Genomic DNA, 12,299 nt, shown 5'->3' with positions numbered 1-12,299 from the left:
AAAAAAAATACAGCCCAAGTATATTGTATGCTTACCATTAGTGAAATACCCCTAACCTTCCGAAACCAATAAATTAAAACTTTAATAAACATCCTAATTAGATTACGTTATCTTGAATATTTCTCTTTATTATATTTAGCTATATACATGTAAATATATTACTTCATACGGCTTCTTACTGCTGTAGAGTAGGTATAAAATTGCTGTTGTATTTATTGAGTACAAGTACTTTACGCACAACAAGGAAATGTCGCACTCTTATCATTTAAATCTCTTATCGATCACCAGAATTCTCCGTAAACGGATAATACACTTACAGTTCCATGTTCTGTATTTTCTCCATCAAAATTACATGCCCCGACTTGACACTCATCCACAAAACCAAACGCAATTTAATTTCTAATAGAGATTATTTAATATGTTGAGAGTATTTTTGACACTGTTCAATATCTAATGCGACAATATTTCAACACATTGTCTTTAATTAATCTTAGCCTTTTTTTGACAAACTGTCATAATCAGATTCCAATGCTAACGACACAGTGTAGCGGGTTTAACGGTAATATCAAGATAACCGGATCAAGCAACGTCGAGCCTGGCTGCTGCTTGGATGGGTGACCGCTGAGTGATCCTGTCCTTGCATCAGCCCGCCTACCCGGCCATTGTAGTGGTTCGGAAGTCACCATTATGCCGTTGATCACCAGAGTAAGAGAGGACTTCCTACACTACTATACCTGGATAAATAAAACCTAGAATCTTAAATTATACCTTTAGATTCATAAAATTATACCTCAATATCCTTAATATGATTTTAACTATAATAGTAAGACAGTAACTGAAGAATTCTGCCTGAATTCTGTATATGCATTGTAAAAACTTAATAATCGTTAAGTTCTTTATGAAATGGGTACCCACGTGTTAAGTAACAATTGCGATATACATTCAGAGCCTCTGTAGGAAATTCAGACAGAATTACTAGAAAACTAAACCGTGGTGTATAACACAATTTTATAATAGGTTTACAAACTGAAATATTGATTTATTTAATAATATGCATTATATATGGCTATTTTATCGTAGAAATATTACTAACAATTCCGTTTCGTCTAATCAAAAGTCTTTTCCAATTCACACTTATGATTTTTGTTGAGTTTTGATTTTACTTTTAATCAATAAAATATAGTGACAATAAATAATAACACGCCCTCGAATTATAAATTCAGTTCTAAATGCGTACAATAATCAATGCGGTTTTAATAAAATAACAAACATATGCTGTATTACATGATGTCTTGAAGTCATCATCTCTCGGATGTCTTTCTAAAAATGCGATTCGTTCATATTTTTTCCGGCAGATATGACTCTAAATGGAAATATAATTAAAACATTACCACTTGGATCCTATTTATCATTTTTGAATTTATACAAACACCATAGTAAAAAAAAATCTTAAAATAAAAAAAGTTCAAGCACGTTTTTTGCAAAATCAAAGTTTAAACAATAATAACGAGTTCTAAAATATCTTAATTTCTCATTTAAGGCTTAGAGCTTTAAGAATACATTTATTATAATTCTAGGTTTCGGCAGTTTTTGTAACGTAATTTATTCATCATACTTTTACATTATAAAATCTCTAATCCAGATACCTAAGAACTTACCACAATCGTAGTAGAGTTTTGTTAATGTCTTATAGCATTTCTTTGACCTCCCCTTTTGTTTCCAAAACTGACGTAATTGACAATTGATATTTTTACTATGAGAAATTTAAATGTCCTTTTCAAGAAAAGCGATTTGTGTGCTTATACAGTGCAAATTTACTCTCGGCTCCTAGATTATAAATGTTTGTTTTGTTTAATCTTTGCATAATTTAATTAATTTTTGCAACCCTATTTCACTTACCGTTGAGAGTGCAAACGGTCTCCAGCTGGTCATCATCACTCAGCAAGTCATAGACACTAAAATTCAATTAACTGAATCCCAAGAGCCTGGCATGTTATTTATGCATGTAGCCTGTATATTTTAATTCGCTTCGCTTGGTATGGTTGTTTGACGAATGTATTATCTCGTTCCTTGTTGCTTCTCGCTGCTTTATAACATAGTTCGTCAGTCAACGTGACAAATATCAACTTACTTTTCTATTTATGATACATAATTTACTCATGTTTGAAATTATTGCTTAGTGTTGCCAGTCATTATTTCAACATTATTCAATTTAGGTGATATAAAAAAGCACACTTTCAGTGGTGAACTGAGTAGCTACTGATTTGTGAGCTGTTTGCTTTCTCATTGTTGCATTTCACAAAGTATAGTTTTGAAAATATAAAATACAGTACATTCTTTATATTATGTCTACTTCCTGTCCTGTTTGCGTAAAGAAAGTCTTAGATACAGAAGAAGGCTTGTGCTGTGATGCCGAGTGTGAGAGATGGTTTCACAGAGAATGTGTGAAAATGTCTAAATCTGAATACCAACGATTTAGCAACGACAACAATACAAAATGGTATTGTCATAGAACTGACTGTAAAAAGACACTGGTAAGCCCAATAGATGCCAAGCTGGATACCATTCTCTCTAAGTTGTCTTCCCTTGCCACTAAAACAGAACTCTCAGAAGGACTACAACTTATAAAAAAAAGACCTGGAATTGGTGACCTCCAAATTACTGGAACTTGAGCCTCGCTTAGCCTATGTTGAATCTGAAATAAGCACTATCAAGGATAAACAGGTAGCGGGTTGTGATCAGCTTTTTTGAGGATGTTTTTATCCGAATGCAACGATCGTAATCCGACGTGCCAAAAATGTTATTGTACATAACCATCCCCCCGATTCAAACACAATCTCAAGAAACTGCGGATGCCGTTTTTGTCCAGGATTTTCTTGCTCATTTGAAATCTAATGTTCAGTATTCAGATGTTCGTCATTTTAGATTGGGAAAAAAAAGGACAAATCGTCCCTCTCATGCTTTGTATGCCGTCTGAAGGCACTGCTATTCACATCTTCAAAAACTTCAAGGAAAATGATGTTCCTAATAGCATGCGTGGAATATCAATCTCTCATGACCGCACTCCCCGAGAGAAAAGACATCTGGAGACTCTTCGTGCCACCTTAAAGTCCAAACAGGATGCCTGGTGATATACTTCCCTAACGATTAGATATAAAAATGGAACGCCTTCTATTTGTGCCAAAAAACGAATAGATTCCAACGGTAAGCAGCAGCATGTTTCTCTGAATGTTTACTGCCAAAATGTAAATGGTCTTCGTTCGAAGCTTATTGAGTTAAAAAATAGTTTATCTGCATGCCTTGAGGATGTTATTCTATTATGTGAAACAAATCTCTCTCCTGATATCCCCGACTCCGAAGTTGTTGGTGATACTGACTTCATTGTTCATAGATGTGATAGGTCTGCTGCTACAAGTCACCAAAAGTTCTGGTGGAGGAACCCTACTTGCAGTTCGTAAGAAGCTTTTGTCTAAGCGACTATACTCTGGATTCAACATCGAAAGCGTCTTTACCCTTGTGAAATTAGGATTTGGTTTTTGATCTTCTTCTGGCCTGTGTCTACATCCCCCCTTCAAGTCCTCTTTCTGTTTACCGTGAATTCTGGTGATGTGGTTACTGAGACAGTCGAATTGGCAAATTTCCCAAAGAAGACACTCATTTTTGGAGACTTCAACTTGCCTCACTTCGATGTCAATTTACCTGTAATCTGGCCTCCCTCAACATTGCAGCGAATACCTCCGTGACATGTCTTCTCTGCACTCTCTCTTCCAGATAAATCATGTTCAAAACCATAGAGGAGTAACATTGGACTTGGTCTTTCATTCTGATAGTGAGGTGCAAGTTAGCAGGGCTAATGATTGGTTGATTAAACCTGAAATTCATCATCCTCCTCTGTCCCTTACTCTTGAGTGCTATATGCCCTCTACTTGTGACAACAGCTACAGCGGCTACAACTTGGGGAAATGTGACCTCCCAAGCTGCTTTTAACAGCCCTACAGGAAGCAGATATGGGATTTATTCACCAGCCGATCTCAATTGATGAAAAGTTCGACATTCTGGAAAGTTCCTTAGAGAAAATCGTCAAGAATTCAAGTCCGTTGAAGAAAATTTTGGTATCTCACGCTTCCCTAGGTGGTTTAATAATGACCTAAAAAAATGCATTATCGAAAAGAAAGCTGCGCATGCACGTTTCAAGAGAAGTTTCAATCTTGCCCATTATTATGAGTTCTCGAGGCTGAGGGATGCTTGTAGGTCGCTGTCTCGTGAATGCCACATTCGATATTTGTCCAATGTTCAATCAAACATATCTTCTAATCCACGAGCTTTCTGGGACTAGTTAAAGCTCAAAGAAATACTCCTGATATGCCATCTAGTCTGCATTTAGATGATGAAGTGGCCAGTGACACAACAGGCATTTGCCAGCTGTTCTCCAGTTATTTCAACTCAGTCTACTCTCCCTCGTTACGAGTTTCACCTAGCTTTAGCTATCCCGTCTTCGATTCTCTTTGTGACATAACAACCTCAACAGAAGAAGTTCTCAGCAAGCTTAAGAATCTGGACACTACAAAGGGAGCTGGAATTGACAATATACCGCCATCTATGCTTCATCACTGCCGATCTCTCTTAGCTGAACCCCTCGCAGTGTGTGTTCAATGAATCACTCAACAAAGGAATCTTCCCTAGCTCTTTAAAGTTGGGCTTCATCATTCCTTTACATAAAGCAAATGATCCCAGCGACATACGGAACTACCGTCCAATCACTATTCTGCCGGCAATTGGCAAAGTTTTTTGAAAGTATCGTGGTAGATAGACTGAATCCCTTTTTCTATCCAAAATAATCCATCCTTCCCAACATGGTTTTATGAAGGGCAAGTCTACTGTCTCCAACCTCCTGCTCTTTCAAGAATATGTTTTGTCTGCTTTTCGCAAGAACTACCAAGTTGATACAGCCTACATCGATATGGCAAAAGCCTTCGACAAGGTCGACACACAATTCTTGTGTCTAAGTTGCTGGGTTACGGAGTGGCTGAACCTCTTTTGTCATGGATTTCTAGTTATCTTCAAAAACGTTCTCTGGTCGTGAAGGATTGGTTCCGCCACTTCCACTCAGTTCTCACCTTCTTCAGGAGTTCCACAAGGTTCTTTGCTGGGACCTTGCCTCTTCAATGTCTTTGTCAATGACCTACTAGACAAATTAACTGTAAAGGCCTTACAATTTGCTGCTGACGACCTGAAGATTTTCATCGCTGTGTCTACACCAGAAGACTCTCAAGAAATTCAAAATAGCCTTTCCGGAATTGAGGATTGGTGTGTCAGGAATAACATGTCTGTAAATCCAAGTAAGTGCTCTTGTATAACTTATCACCGCATCAAAATCTCCAGTCATATACGTATACTCCATTTCTGGTACATCCATTCCACGGTCCCCAGTGTATAAAAGACCTAGGCGTTATATTTGCCAGCGACATGGATTTTTCTGGACATATAGACCACATCAGTAGCAAAGCAAACAAGATGCTTGGTTTCATAGCAAGATTTCTCCAGAGGCATCGACAACCCTTCTGCTCTTCGCTCTCTGTATTGTTCCCTTGTGAGACAGCTTGTGGAATATGCAAGTCCCGTTTGGTCGCCTTACACTGTTGGCAATAGGACGAGACTGGAAGCTCTACAAAGGCGTTTTTCTTCGCTTGATTGGTGTCCGGCTGGGTTTTGCCTATCTTGATGTGCCTGTGGAGGAACTGTCCAGCAATCTGAACTTGTCACCTCTTGCCCTGCGACGTGACGTGGCTGATGTTGTCTTTCTCTGGAAGATAGTGAATGGTCGCATGAACTGTCCAGATCTCCTAGCTGAAATCGACCTCAGAGTTCCGGCTAACACAAGATCTCGAGATCTGCTGGGTCGAAGGATACCACTCAACCAACTTCGACTTCAACAGTCCTTTCGCAAGGTTTTATTCGCCTGGGAAATCAGGTTGCGTCTGGGTGTGACCTGTTCTTCGATGGACTTCACCAGGTTCGCCGGCAGGGCCTTCTCTCTTCTCTCTGTGAGGGACTAGTGACTAAGACCTACAGTAGTTAGCTTTAATTTGTGTTAAGTGCATGGTCATTGTATTATATGTTGTATTTATTTAATTTCACTGTTATTTGTTAAATGTTATATATTATATTTTAATTTATTAGCACAATTTATTTATGTTCGCTCCATACTTGAATAATTATTGTTGTTTGTTAATTTTTATTTTTTGTTATGTTTTGGATATTTATTACTTGTTACATCTTTGAATACTAATTATTTATTATCAAACTTTGTATGATACCTATTTTATTACTTATGTAGATTTTTAATTTGTTTGTATTAACTTTATTTTCCGCTGTATCTACTATCCATGCTTGTATTTGTAAATTGGCTGCTGCCGTTGGGAAATAAATAAATAACAATAAATAACAGTTGAGTAAAACCAAAACTAAATCTGCAAAAATGTTTTTATGGTGAGACTAGCAAATCTGAAAAAGAACGTAAGAGATAATTCTTCAGAAACATTTAGCTGTAAAAGAGAGCTATTTTATGACTCTCATTATACGAACTTGACACTAGATTGAAACATCCATATATATTATAAGGGATTGATATTCCATATTGGCAACTCAATAAGGTTTAATAACTCTTATACCAATGCGCTGCCATCACATAGAATACTTAATAACGAAGGATTAGTGCTTGTTGGGTTCGCCATCAAGGCAAATTGCTCTTTCGCTGCCTCCACAAAAGATTATTAAGCAGAATTGGCAAAATCTTAAAAGGGATTAAATACTGGCTTTATACAAAATGTTTCTCCTAATGATTCAATATTGTTAACCAGACTAAAAGTAAAGACGACGTTTTTATTTCTGTATTTTCAGATTTCTTTTTTGGAATATGTCTGTATTTTCAGAAATGGAAATATCACGAAACAAAATATTAACTTTTACTTAAAAATACATACATTGGAAATAACACCGTAATTAAGTACCAAAATACTGTAGCATCTTAATAAATGAAATACCTAAAAAAATAACCTCTATATTAGTCAAACTAATTTTAAAATCTTCTTCTAGCAGCAGCCTACCATAATTCATAAATTTGTACATACTATAGAGTTGTGTGGACTATCACACTCCAAACAAGTATTTACAACATAAAACAATGCGATTTGTATCATTTATCACACATTTGCTAGAAACGTTATCCACAGAACCAAGCAATATGAAAAGAATTAACTTCTTGAAGAAATAAAATTTATTATGAAATACAATTCTTGAAGCAATGAAAACAAAATAATTAAAGTAGGCGCAATTTAGATTTAGAGCAATTTCCTTATTTTAGAAACTTTAAAAATAGTAATATATATAGTCATGTGTATAAACTTTTTCAATGTACACTGGACAGCACTGTCACATTAGTATATTTGTTTCATTATACAATAAAGCTTACGCAGTCGAGTCATGAATAGTATACACACAGCGTAGGGCTTGGATTTATTGTTAAATACATACTCTGGAAACAGAGTTTAAAACTTAGTTTCCATTATCCACCGTTATTAACTCCTCAAATTGTCAAAGATATATAATATCAATAACTGCTACATGGAGGATTTAAAGGTATACTAAGGAAAGTTACTCTACTAATCGTGTTTAATTAACTTTAGTTAAAGATTATTTATTTAATCTTGGATTTCATTATTATACTTTGCAATGACGTGTGTTATGATGCCCACTGGACCAATCAGAGCACAGGCCTCGATTTTTGGCCATAAGTCGCGCAACCAAAACACACAAGCATTTACACGTAATACCTATCTATCAAAATTAGTTCAAAATTATATAATTACAGAGTAATCTGGAATAATCTTCAGGCGTATTAATGCATTGACATGGATACTTTATTTATATTAAATACTTTAGAAATGGTAATAAAAATGTAAACTTAAGGAGACAAATTTATATTTTCAGCCAGCCTTATGAGAGAGAAATATAACATCGTGGCCTTTTAAAAATGTACAATTCCGTAGCATATTATTTTGCTATAAGTCGTAGGGTTGAATCAGAATTAACAATGAAAGCTCTCAAAAATTAAAATGTTTGCATTATAGAACCTTTTCTATAATGTTTATGACTAAGATATTGATGTATCATACATAGGAACCTGACCTAGTTTATGAAGTAACCGACTGTGAAAACCGCATCAAGATCCGTTGAGTAGTTTAGAAAACATCAATGCACAGACATGCCAACATAAAAGTAACCTTAAATTCATACTATGAATTGATTTCAAACCAAATCCATAGAAAAAGTTTTTATGGTTGAAATTGGCGGATTCCAATTTGTTATAAATCTTACTATGGTGTCGAAGAAAATCATGGTAATTAAAGAACATATATAATGTGTATCACTTTTTGTTTATTAAAATACTTTAACTCATTAGCGTTTATGTTGTCGTACAATAGAACTTAATTTAACTTTTGTCAATTTCGGATACCAAAATAAGTAAATGATATAGTCAACGGAAATAAATTTTTACGGTGAATATTTTAATTGTGTGTATTATGAATAACATTTCTACGACAAGCAATATGAAACCCGTTTGTAATTTCGACAGAAAATTATAATGACAAATTCTTGTAAAGCACGTCGCGAAATTGCTTTATGCTCGCTTCCATAAAGTTACGTTATTAAACTGAAGGTATTGTAAATTATAAGTTGTAATATTTTCACAAATGTCAATTCCATGTATTAAAAATAACTACTTTATGTACTACCATTATTACAACATATATGTTTACAAAATTTACTTATTATGAAAAACTCAGTTAAACAAAGTTAATGTAAAATATATTATTAAATATTTTAGTAATAGTCAAAATTGTGTAATTTCTACATCTCAGCTAAAATGAAAATAATATGGTTCTCTTACGCTTCGCTAATTTCTGATTTTCATAACATTTCTTAATTTTTTAACAATACTAAGGTTATTGGAAATGTTTATGGCCATATAACTCTAATTTTGCCTCTATACTTTTGCACGAATAAATACATTATTGTTTAAATCAAGCACTGGATAGAATTGTGATCTGAAGACGTAATAAGTATAAAAATATTCTGAAAGATCCTTAAAACTCTATAAGACGAAATAGTGTTCTTAAATTCAATAAAGAAAGTCCTGGTATTAAACATAAGGGTAAAGTAAATTTCGTTGAGATGTTTTTTAAATATGTATAGAAAATTAATGCTGATGTAAGCAATTTGGAGTTTTCACCATTTTAATACAAATATAAATTGAAATTTTTATTTTCAAATGAATTTTATTTGCCCATTTATTTTGTACGTTTGTCAAATAGATTTTTAAACATGACCATCTTGGCACATGATTTGGAAAAGAGATCTAAACAGATTTTGCATTTATGTTTAAATTATGTTTTATTGATTTCTAACAGATATAGATAGACATATTATATAAAAAAAATTTCTAAATGTTTTATACTGATTTCCAAAAGATTTAAACTGATTTCCAAATAGAGTGTATGAACATTGTTTTTGTAGAGAATAATTGTTTATTATAATTGTTTAAATATTATAGATTTTAAAATAATTTTTGACAGATTGTGTCCGTATTAATTTAATACATTAGATTTTCAAAATTTTGTATTTATATATGTATTAGATTTCAAATTTTACTGTCTTTTTAACAGTATAAGATTTAATCATTTTCTAAATTAGAAACATATAAGAAAAAACATGTTACTGTTGTTATATATACAATAAAAATAGATTTTCAATTTTTTAAAGATTTTGTAGTACTTTGTCCATTAGCTTTGTTAATTTTTGGACTGTCCATAATTGGGTTATCTGTTTTTTTTTTCATACATTTATTTATAGTAATTTAGATAGAAATTGACATTTTGAATGTATAAAGTATGTTGTAGAAAATCACAATTCATAATTATTTCTATTATTTAGATAGTAAGAGATCCACTCCATGATACCAGTTGACCCACCATAATTGGCTACAAACTCTCTTCACAGAACACTGTATTAGTTTACAATTAAAACCTGCAATGTTTACTATAAACCTCTTACGTCTAGTACTTTTACAGTGTACACACTAATTGGATGTACTGTAAATCTCTCTTTACGGAATCTCCAATTTTATCCTTACATCTGCAGTTTTTACTATAAACCCTTACATCCATTATTAGTCCAGTATTCACACTAATTGCATATACTGCACAACTAACTTCACAGAATCTATTACCATATCCTTAAAACTGAAATTTTTCCTAAACATCCGCCTGGTTCATTTGTTGATCATGAGGATCTAGGACTGTTGTTAAAAACTATAATAGAGTAGAGCGTCCATAATCCGGATCAACTGAGACCCGACCCCGTCCGAATTTTTTAAATGTCTGCATTTTGGAAAGTACGAAAAAAGAGGTAATGAAAACTGATGCGCAATCGTGCGTTACTCACGATGATGTTTACGTGAAGCGGGTAATTGAATTATTCAATACGTTATTTATAAAAACTTTAAATGTTTAACTTACAGAAAAATTCACTAGTCATATTTCCTGTAAAGTATATCTAGGCTATATAAAACTAAAAAACTGTACCTATGGATAACTGTGATTAATAAATTACTTATATTGAGAAATATATGAAGATTTTTTAATAATATGTACATATATAAACAAAATATTTTTCAGCCAGAATTGAACCCGGATTATCAACGGTCCGGATTTTTGACGTCCGAATATTTTACGCTGTACTGTATGTCAAAATGTAATGTGTTAGCTTATAAGTTGATTTCACAATAGTGAAATAACAGCTACAAACAGCTACAATCTATCATTGTTGATAATACAGTTTAACTAATTGCTTAGCTAAAAATAACTCCAAAATAAGCAAAATTCCACCTTATTATTAAGACTAAAATTTATAAATTCTTCTATATCTTAGGGTTTAATTAACAGAAAAGGAATCTATACGTTGAATTCAATTCAATTCTTTTTATTGCATAAGGTACACAGAAGTAAATCGCAATCGTCAATATAGTATAAATCTAAACTTAAATATAAAAGTGCTATCATAAAATCAAATTGAATAGTAGTCAAAAGAAAGAAATAAACACATAAAAACAATTATTTAAATTAAAATTGAAAAGCCACTGTCAGAGAGGAATTCATTTACACTATAAAATTCCTTTACTATTAAGTATCTCCTCAGGTTCCTTTTAAAAATTGTCAGTTCACAAACATCCTTCAAATTTTGAGAGAGAGCATTATAAAAAATTACACCCGCGTGCATCACTCTAGTCTCGTGCAGGTACAATCGATGTGAGGGAGTACGAAGCAAAGTGCCGTGCCTCGTCAGGTAGGCATGAGTGCTTCCCACTGACGGAATCTGACACAGATGCTTCCTTACATACATGACAACTCCAAAAATGTAAAGGGATGTCATTGTTAGAATGTTGAGATTCTTAAATAAACCACGGCATGAATGAAGATTTGGGACCCTGCATATGATCCGTACAGCTCTCTTTTGGACCAAAAATGCATGTTCTGCAGGAGAGGCTCCACCCCAGACCTCAATCCCATACTCCAAAAACGAAGCGAAACACCCGTGGTAAGCAGTCACCAACCCATCTCTGTCCATAAAAGTTCTCAGAGTTCGTAATGCAAAACACACTTGACTCAGTTTACCACACATCCCAGATACATTAGTCACTAATGCACTGCAATCTACTATCGATGGTTACACCCAGGAAACACTTAGATTTAGATGGTTCTAATGAAGTTTCATTTATGTTAATAAATAAATCAGAGTGTTGTTTTATTTTTTGTTAGAAACTGAATAAATGTGGTTTCGTTAGCATTCAACATTAGGTTATTTTTCGAGAGCCAACTGTCAATATTTACGAGGGAAGAAGATGCTCGTAGGTCCACGTGACTATCTGAGCCACCGAGAAGAACCGTAGCATCATCCGCGTAGAGTACCAAATTGGCGTCCCCCCTGCACACATGAATATCGTTAATGTAGAGGATAAAAAGTAATGGGCCTAGAATGGAACCCTGCGGCACCCCATACTTGTTCTCAATCAAACCTGATTTCGAAAACCCAACTTGAACGATCTGCTGCTTGAGTCAATTACGATTGTAGCCATGAAAGAGCTACGCCTCTAACTCCATAACCTTCCAGCTTAGAACACAATATGCTATGGTCTACACGATCGAACGCCTTTGAAAGGTCGCAAAAGATTCCTAAGGCTG

This window comes from Homalodisca vitripennis, chromosome X (genome assembly GCF_021130785.1).
Source record: "Homalodisca vitripennis isolate AUS2020 chromosome X, UT_GWSS_2.1, whole genome shotgun sequence".
Lineage (NCBI taxonomy): Eukaryota > Metazoa > Arthropoda > Insecta > Hemiptera > Cicadellidae > Homalodisca > Homalodisca vitripennis.
Note: the sequence above shows the minus strand (reverse complement) of the source record.